This window comes from Cupressus sempervirens, chromosome 2 (assembly GCF_028749045.1).
Source record: "Cupressus sempervirens isolate cs-2001-9-10 chromosome 2, ASM2874904v1, whole genome shotgun sequence".
NCBI lineage: Eukaryota > Viridiplantae > Streptophyta > Pinopsida > Cupressales > Cupressaceae > Cupressus > Cupressus sempervirens.
The window spans coordinates 617,773,476-617,782,341 of NC_143119.1; the positions used below are offsets into that span (position 1 = coordinate 617,773,476).

At 35.0% G+C, this 8,866-nt stretch overlaps 1 pseudogene; it reads left to right on the plus strand.

The window, feature by feature from the left end:
* The first annotated feature begins 5,023 nt into the window (after positions 1–5,023).
* Positions 5,024–5,569, plus strand: LOC149574894 (putative CCR4-associated factor 1 homolog 6 pseudogene; annotated as a pseudogene).
* Positions 5,570–8,866: the final 3,297 nt, after the last annotated feature.

Genomic DNA, 8,866 nt, shown 5'->3' on the forward strand with positions numbered 1-8,866 from the left:
ATAAAAATCTCCCTTTACAAATGAGAAATGAGGCCTTTATATAGGTCCTCAATTACAATAGGTGGCTCGGATGATCACAATAATCGATGGCCGAGATCATGCCACATCAGCCCTAATTAGGGTTAGGGTAATGGAAAGGAAACTACATTAATGCCATAAGGAATCCACTACTATAGTGGGTAATAAATGCCCACCATGCATGTTAATTTAAGAAGGAGTGGGGTGTAATAAATGATCCCTATGCACACCCACTCTGCATTTAATGCATCTATCCTTGATTTCTTCACCTAAAAGATCTAAATTGATCTAATACTATTTCCAACTCCTCTGTACTGATGCTTGGTGCAGATTCTTGCTTGAATTCTAGAACTACAATTGCTCTTTCTGCTTTTCCCAAGCTTTCATCCCAATCTGGTAGTAATTCCTTAGTAGTGTGCATTGTATTTGAGAAGATGGAGAAGTTCTCAAAATCATCTCTTCCATATATGTTTAGCTGAAAGAATTCTTCTAACTTGACTTTCAGATTATCAGTTGTCATTTCCTCTTCCCTTAATCTTTGTGATAACAAGGATGCAACTGCATTTGATATTCCTTACTTGATGTTATCAACAATCTTTTTCCATCGACTGGATTCCCTGGTAAAGCTCTCAAACATTTCCTTAGCCATGATCACTGCACTGTACCATCGAATAAAATCATAGAAATCCCCCTCGCTGATAACTCGACCATCAATGAATTCTTTCTTTGGGGTATCCATCAGACTCTGAATGTTGGCAATCACCTCTTCTTGGTAAATATGCTCATCCACCCATGATTCCTCCATGCACTGGATCCTAGAGATTGCAGCCAATGCCCTATTGTGCACTTACACTAATTCTTCTGTATGTTTGAAGGCTACCTCCTGAATTCCTTCGATCCAAATCTTTTCACCCTGAGCAATCTGCTTGATTCTATCAATATCACCTACCACTTCACTGGAAATACCTGTTGGAGGGACAAATGATGGACCTTCTTCTCTTAATGGATGAGGCAAGTTATTGATGTACTGACATAAGGCCCAAATTTCTCTTTTCTACTTTTCATACCGTTCTTCTACTTTCTTCAGCCTATCCTTCAAAGCCTGTGTGGAGTCATCAAATTCTTCCAATATTTGCTCTCGGGAGGCCCAACCAAGATTTACTTCCGTAACATGATATTCATTTGGAGCAATCTAATTTTTCCCTTTGTAGCTATGGGAGTCGCAATCTGCAAGATTTTGGATCCTGATTCTCCTCTGATAAATTTAGTATATCTTTTTGCTTTCCGTTGTTCTTCTGATCGGTTTGATTGGTCCAAAATTTCCTGTAATTCAATTGCTGGATCAACCTCCTTTTGTTGATGCAATTGAATTTGTTGCCTCAACCATTCCAGAATGGGTATACTTTGGTCCCCCAAAATTACCAATTGTTCTTTCCTTTGGACCGCTCAAATGTCAATCTCCTCTTCACCTCCTAGACTATCCATTGTAGCCTCAGGAACTATAGCTTCGGCACTTGGAAGATGTATTTCTACCCTTGGAGTTTCTTCCTCTAGTGGACCATCTCCATTATTAACCATTTCTCGCTCTAAGATCGTAGCAAGACTTTCTTCTGTAGCAATATCTTGATCTCTCCCTCTTTCTTGCATGGATTTTTCATAAGCATTTATACTCAACCTATCATGAATTGGCCTATCCAAATTCTCTTCTTGCTCAAATCTCCTTATACTTGTCCCTACATCCTACCTTTCAAAAGTTTCTATCTCTTGGACACTTGGAGTTTGACTTGGAGAAGAGGGAGCATCTCCGTGTTTTTGCTTCTTATTTTGAGGTTCGTGGATGACTTCCTCAATCCTAGAATGCTTTTCTCGAGGTACCTCCTTCCCTTTCTTGGTTTCTACATCTTCAAATGGAGTTCCCCTTTCTTCAACAGTCCCTTCAGATATTTGTCTTGATCTTTCATCCCTAAGTGGTCTATGGCCAAGCAACCTATATGTGAATCCATTAGCTAGTGCAACTAATTTTTCAAGCTTACGCTCGATCCACCACTTTGTAAAATCTAAGACTAGTTTTGAAAGGGCTTCGAGATCTATAATTTCTTTCTTCTTCCAATCAAATGGTTGAGCTGTCATTTTTGGATTGAATCCTTTTCGCATCACATTTGGGTCCTCCTCCATTTGATCAAGAACCTTGAATATGTTGCATGTTCTAATAATGTTCAATGGTAGTCTTGAATGCAAATTTTTTCTAATCTCATTCTCGTCTGCTGCATTTGCCCAAAAGTCTTCAAGGTGAACCTTGTGTTGGTACTTTGACCCTCCTGTTGATGAGATCTTGTTGAAAGAATCAAAATCATTCCTCTTCGGATAAAGCGAAAGGTGAAAGAAGTGGAGCTCATCTAATGATTTCTCTGTAGCTTTTAGACATGGGCATACCTCAGTTTTCCCTTCTCCTATGGAAATTGGAAATTGCAATCCCAACTTCTTCTTCCCTTTCTGAATCTTGTCATAGGTAGTAAGTTGTCGAGTAAGCTCTAACAAGACCATCTTATCCGTTGGATACCTGGGAAGTTTGTATGGCTTCGTGGAGAATCCTTGAACTCGAATGTATGAAAAGGTAAGAAACTAAATGAACCAGGTGCCATATTCTTCAACCAACTTCATTGCACCCATTGACATTCTTATATGTGGCCTCTTTTGTAGTGTTCTTACTATGCGCATGGCAAATATATCATTAACCCTCATGTAATCATCCTTTGAATACAAATGCAACTGCGGGTAACATTCGTGGACTTTGAGGTGTTGGCTTCTGCTTCCAATTGGTCCTTTGCATTGTAGTCCATCATAATTTTTCCTCTATGCTAGCATGTAGATGACATAGGAGCTCATGTAAAATCTCCTTGTATGCTCTAGATTCATCAACTGCTCATTTAGGTTATCACTTATGAGCCTAGCCCAATCTATTCTGTCACCTTCCTCCATTACCTGCTCAACAAAATACCACATCCAAGATTCAAACCTATAAGAATAAGACATGCCAAATATGCGACTCAACATCATGACCATATCACTATATTCCCTCTGCAAGTCAAGCCATACTATTTCTTTAGGAATCTTGGAATGATGTGGTCTATTCTTTTTCAACCATCTTTTGTTGATTATTTCTTCACAAAAATTGATTCCAGATGTATAGATTCTCAGTGCTTGCTCTTGTGTTTTTGTGACCATCCTTGGATTTGAAGGAATTCCAAATGCTTCAGAAATGGATGTTGGAGAAAAATTTGCCAGAATATTTCATTCAGAATCCTAGATGGTTCTGTCTCTAGGACTGTAATGCTTGGTACATTCCACGATTAACTCTGGATGCTGAAAAGAAGGAGGGAAACCAGCTGCAGCAAAAATTCCACTTCTCACAATTTTTGTAGCTAGGTGTGTTGGGTGATAGTCATTATATTCGAGCATTCTTCGATTAAAATCTTTCAAATCAAGGCCGCCAAGACTTGTATCTCCAATTTCTGTCCACTTTGACACGATTTTGGATTCAAGATAGAATCCTCTCCTTTCATTCTTTATCAATTGTCCTCGCGTTTCTCCTGTTCCCCTGGGCTCTGCCATTTTCCTTTCCTGCAAAATAGAAAATGTACATACATAAGACTATGCAAGGAAAGCATTAAAAACAACAGATATGACTTGTCCATAAGACAAAGATTTTGGATTTTTACCAAAATTTCCATACTCCTTTCAAGATTCACTTTTCAACACTTCCGCGAAAAATATGAAATTCCACAACTCACTGTGAAAAAAATTCCTTACTGATAGGATTCAAAATCTTCTGTCGTGAATTCCTAGAAAACTCCTTAACAATTTCAGAAAATTTCTCAAAAAAAAAATTTGCTTCCTTGAATTCCTCAAATCTTACTCCTATTCTCGATCTGCTCTTCAAATTTCTGTGTGAGCCTGAATGAATGAGAGGGTATCTTATATAAATCATTCTTCAAAAAGATGCCTTTAAAGCTACAGACTAAGATTAGGCAGCTACTTTACTTAACCATTAAGGTTTCCATTTTTTGTGCCACTTGTCGCCTTTTTGCTACTTGATTCAAAAAGTTGCTATCTTTGATGCTCTTAACTTCATGATGAAGCTAAGTATTTCTATTTTGATTTTTTTTAGCTTTATTAATTAAATATCAATTTTAAAAAATCAATATTTAATTAACTTCCATTTTTAAATGAAAAATCAAATTCATTTGCAACTTTTTCTCCATTTTTATTTTTTGGATTATTATTCAAAAAAATCAAATTAAATATTAGTAAACTAATATTTAATTTTTTAATGTAAATCCAAAAAAATCTTTTGAAGGAAAATCATTTTTTCACTTTTCCTCTCTGAATCCAACTTTCACTTCATAAGAAAATTCATTCTTCCTCTAAATTTTTTGATTTTTTTCCTAAATTTTTTAATATTCCCTCTTTTCACCATTTTTGAACAAATTCTAGTGCTCCAATCAATTTACGGGAGCAGGTTTTCTATGAAATCAAGGATTTTATCTTTTTCAAAATATTCCTTATTCCCTTAAAACTTATGCTGCACACTTTTATGAAAGAAAAATTTTGATGGAGTGAAGGAATTTATTATTCCTTCATTTCCTTGAAACTGTGCTCCATGATTTCTGGAGTGGGCTTTTTATGAAATGGTGGATTTCTCTTTTGCACAATATTTCCCTACTCCTTTAGATTTGTGCTCCATGATTTTCGGAGCGGGCTTTTTATGAAATGGCGGATTTTCCTTTATTCCTCCACTCCTGCTAACTTGCGCTCCACAATTTATGGAATGCAGGATTCTTATGGAGTGAAGGATTTTGCAACTTTTCCTGACTTCTTTAAAACTGCTCTCCACAGAAAAAGGAAAAAAGCTTGTTCTACCGATCTATATATGTTTGCTCTCATATTTTCCCGCTACAATTATTCATAAAAGTTGGGAGGATATGTCTTGAATTGAATTGAGTTCATGATGGTTAGGATTAAGAGCAATCCATTTTGCATAAGGGAGGTGTGGGCAGATAATCTAGAAGAAGAATTTGAGCTGATCAGAGGTGTGGTAGATCGATATCGATATGTAGCCATGGATACGAAGTTCCCCGGGGTTGTCATAAGGCCATACGGGAGATTCAGGAGCAAGGCAGAGTACCATTACTATACCTTGAAAGTCAATGTGAACAACCTCAAATTGATCCAGTTGGGACTTACTTTCTCAAATGAAGAGGGAAATCTGGCAAAGTGCAGTACAGGTCAGCTGTGTGTGTGGCAATTCAATCTGAGAGAGTTTAACCCCTTTATGGACCTCCATGCCCCTAATTCCATCGAGTTGCTAAGGCAATGTGGGATCATTTTCAAGAAAAACAACTACATGGGCATCAATTCAAGGCATTTTGCAGAGCTTTTTATGTCCTCGGGTATTGTTTTGAATGAGAATATCAGATGGGTTACTTTTCATAGTGCTTATGATTTTGCATATTTGATCAAACTTTTGAATCAATGTATTCTTTTTCCATGATTTGCAGGTTGGAATTTTCATGGAATGAAGGATTTTTTCCTTTTCAAACAATCCCCCGCTATCTTAAAATTGCGCTCCATATTTAGCAGGATCGAACTTTTCATGGAACAAAGGATTTTATCCCTTTTCCTCACTGATTTAAAACTGCGCTCAAATGCTTTTATGGAAAGAAGAATTTTGAAGGAATGAAGGAATTTTGGTTTTTCCGTGACTTCTTCATTCTTGCACTCCGCAGAAGAAGGAAAAAAAAAGCTAGCAAAACTTTTAAAAAACAGAAAGGGGGCCCCCGACTGGGGTGATGGTGACTGGCAGTCACAACAAGTCCTAGCTATGGCTTTCCTCATTCTTGGCTGGTATATATAGCTTTTCTTTCATCTTTTGCTTGAAATAGTTCTCTATATATAATTAGATACTTTAATGAACATAATTGGTAAGATATATTTTTCATTTATTGTAGCATTCCTTTTATATTAATAGTTTTGAGTTATATTTCATGATCTATCATAGTAGGATGAGTATGACCAAATTATATAGATGATTAAATTGTTAGACTATTTTAAAATTATGAAATTTTTGTGGTCAGTTTAATCAATATGATAAAGTATTTTTAAATTTGCTTATGTACTCACTAATATTAGTATAGTATAATTTTTATATTTTGATTGTAACACTTTTTAGATATCAATAAATAGATTATATTCTATCATCTATCATTATAATAAGTAAAAAAAAAGAGAGAGAGAATGATCAAATTATAAATTGACAGTTCATTTTTCTAAAGTCATAGAGATTTGACCCTGATACTCTCAATGAATAAAATTGATTTAGATAAATTCTTAAATTGTCACAGTCCATTTTGAAATCTATGAAATATTTGTAGCTTATGATATTAAATATGGTAAGATTTTTGAATTTTGATTGTAATAATTTTTGAAAATCAATGTTTTGGATCAGACTCCATGATTTATCATTATGAGAAGTCAGATCAAAAAAGAAAATGATATAGAATATGATAGGAAAGGTTAATATTGAAAAATGTCAAGATAAAAAATCTTGAAAGATTGACAATCCAATATCATATAGTTATTGAAAGATTGATCCTTGTATTCTTAATGAATACAAAGAATTATATAGATTATTAAATTGTCTCAAGCCATTTAAAATTATGAAGTTTTTGTAGTCCAAATGCTATCAATATGATAAGACTTTTGAATTCTGAGTGTATTAAACTTCAATGTTGTAGAACATAATTTTTTAACCATCATTATGATAAACTAGCTTATATATATATATATATATATTACACCGAGAGTAATCATTCTCAAGGCGCCTATTATCATTTAATCCCAAGGTTATTTTAATCACAGTTGGGATTTATGAAAATGAAAATAGGCACGTCGAAAATGATTTTTTAGTTTTTCTATTTTTGATAAGGTTAATATTGATTTTTTTATTTCTTTTTAAATATAGTTGTATAAACTTATTATAAAATAGTAGTAGTATAAATTTAGTATAAAATTATTCAACATTTTATTTTTTAATTCTTATCACTTTAATTCAGTTTTATTTTAAGGATATTGTTAGGTAAATTGTTATATTGAAGAGTAGAGTTAGGGTTAGGGTTAGAAATAGGGTTAGGGTTAGGGTTATTGTTAAGGTTAGGGTTAGGATTTTAATTAGAGTTAGGGTTAGGGTTAGGGTTACAATTAGAGGTAGAGTTAGGATTAGGATTAGAGTTACAATTAGAGTTAGGGTTAGGGTTAGGGCCAGGGCAAGGGCTATTTTTAGGATTACGACTATTCTTAGGGTTAGAGTTAGGGTTAGGTTTAGAATTAGAGTGTGTTAGTGTTAGGGTTAGGGTTAGGGTTAGGGTAAGGACAATGGTAAGAATTAGGGTTTAGGTTACTATTATTGTTAGGGTTAGGGTTAGAATTAGAGTTAGGGTTGAGGTAGAGTTAGAATTAGAGTTAAAATAAGGGTTAGGGTTTTAGTGAAGATTAAAGTAAGGGTTAAGGTTTGGGGTAGAGTTTTGAATTCGAGTTAAGGTTAGAGTTAGGGTTAGGGTTTTAGTGAAGATTAAAGTAAGGGTTAAATTAGGGTTAGAGTTTTGAGTTGGGGTTAAGGATAGAGTTAGGGTTAGGGTTTTAGTCAAGATTAAACTAAGGGGTACAGTTAGGATTAGAGTCTAATTATGGTAGAGTTAGATTTACAGTTAGAGTTAGAGTTAGGGTTAGAGTTATGGGTATGGTTGGGGTAAGGTTTAGGGTTAGTGTTAGGGTTAGAATTAGAGTTAGGGTTAGGGTTAGAGATAGGTGTATAGAAAGGGTTAGGGTTAGGGTTAGCTTTAGGGTTAAAATAATTGTTAGGCTTAGAGTTAAAGTCCAATTATGGTAGAGTTACATTTAGGCCTACAATTAGAGGTAGGGGTAGGGTTACAGTCATGGTTAGGGTTAGAGTTGGAGTTAAAATAATTGTTAGGGTTAAAGTCCAATTATGGTAGAGTTAGATTTAGGGCTACAATTAGAGGTAGGGGTAGGGTTACAGTCAAGGTTAGGGTTAGGGTTAGAGATAGAGAAAGGGTTAGGCATAAGGTTATTGTTAGGGTTATGTTTATATAGAGATAGTGTTATATATAGAGGTAGCATCAGGGTCAAGGTTAGCATAAGGGTTTGAGTTAGGGGTTAAGGTTAGAGTTAGGGTTAGGATTAGGGTTAAAGTCTAAATATGGTAGAGTTAAATTTACAGTTAGAGGTAGGGGTAGGAGTAGGGTTAAGGTTAGTGATAGGATTAGAGTTAGGGTTAAGGTTAGGATTAGAGTTAGGGTTAGGGTTAGCGTTATAGATAGGGGTAGAGAAAGGGTTAGGATTATGGTCGAGGATAGGGTTAGGTTAAGGGTTAGAGCATGAGTTTGACTTAGGGTTAGAGTTAGGGTTACAGTTAGAGTTAGGGTTAGAATAACAATTAGGGTTAGGGTTAGAGTTACAAATAGATTTAATATTATGAGTAGGGTTTAAATTAGGGTTAATGTTAGAGTTAGGGTTAACGTTAGATTTTTGAGTCAAGTTCAAGGATAGATTTAGGGTTAGAGGTAGATTTAATATTAAAGTAAAATTATGGTAGAGTTAGATTCATGGTTAGAGTTAGGGGTATGATAGGGTTACGATTATGATTATGGGTGGAGTTAGACAAAGGGGTAGAGAAAGGGTTAGATTATGGGTTATGGTTAGGGTTAGGTTTATCTATTGAGTTAGCTATATATATATATAGAGTTACATTAGGGTTAAGGTTAAGGTATGG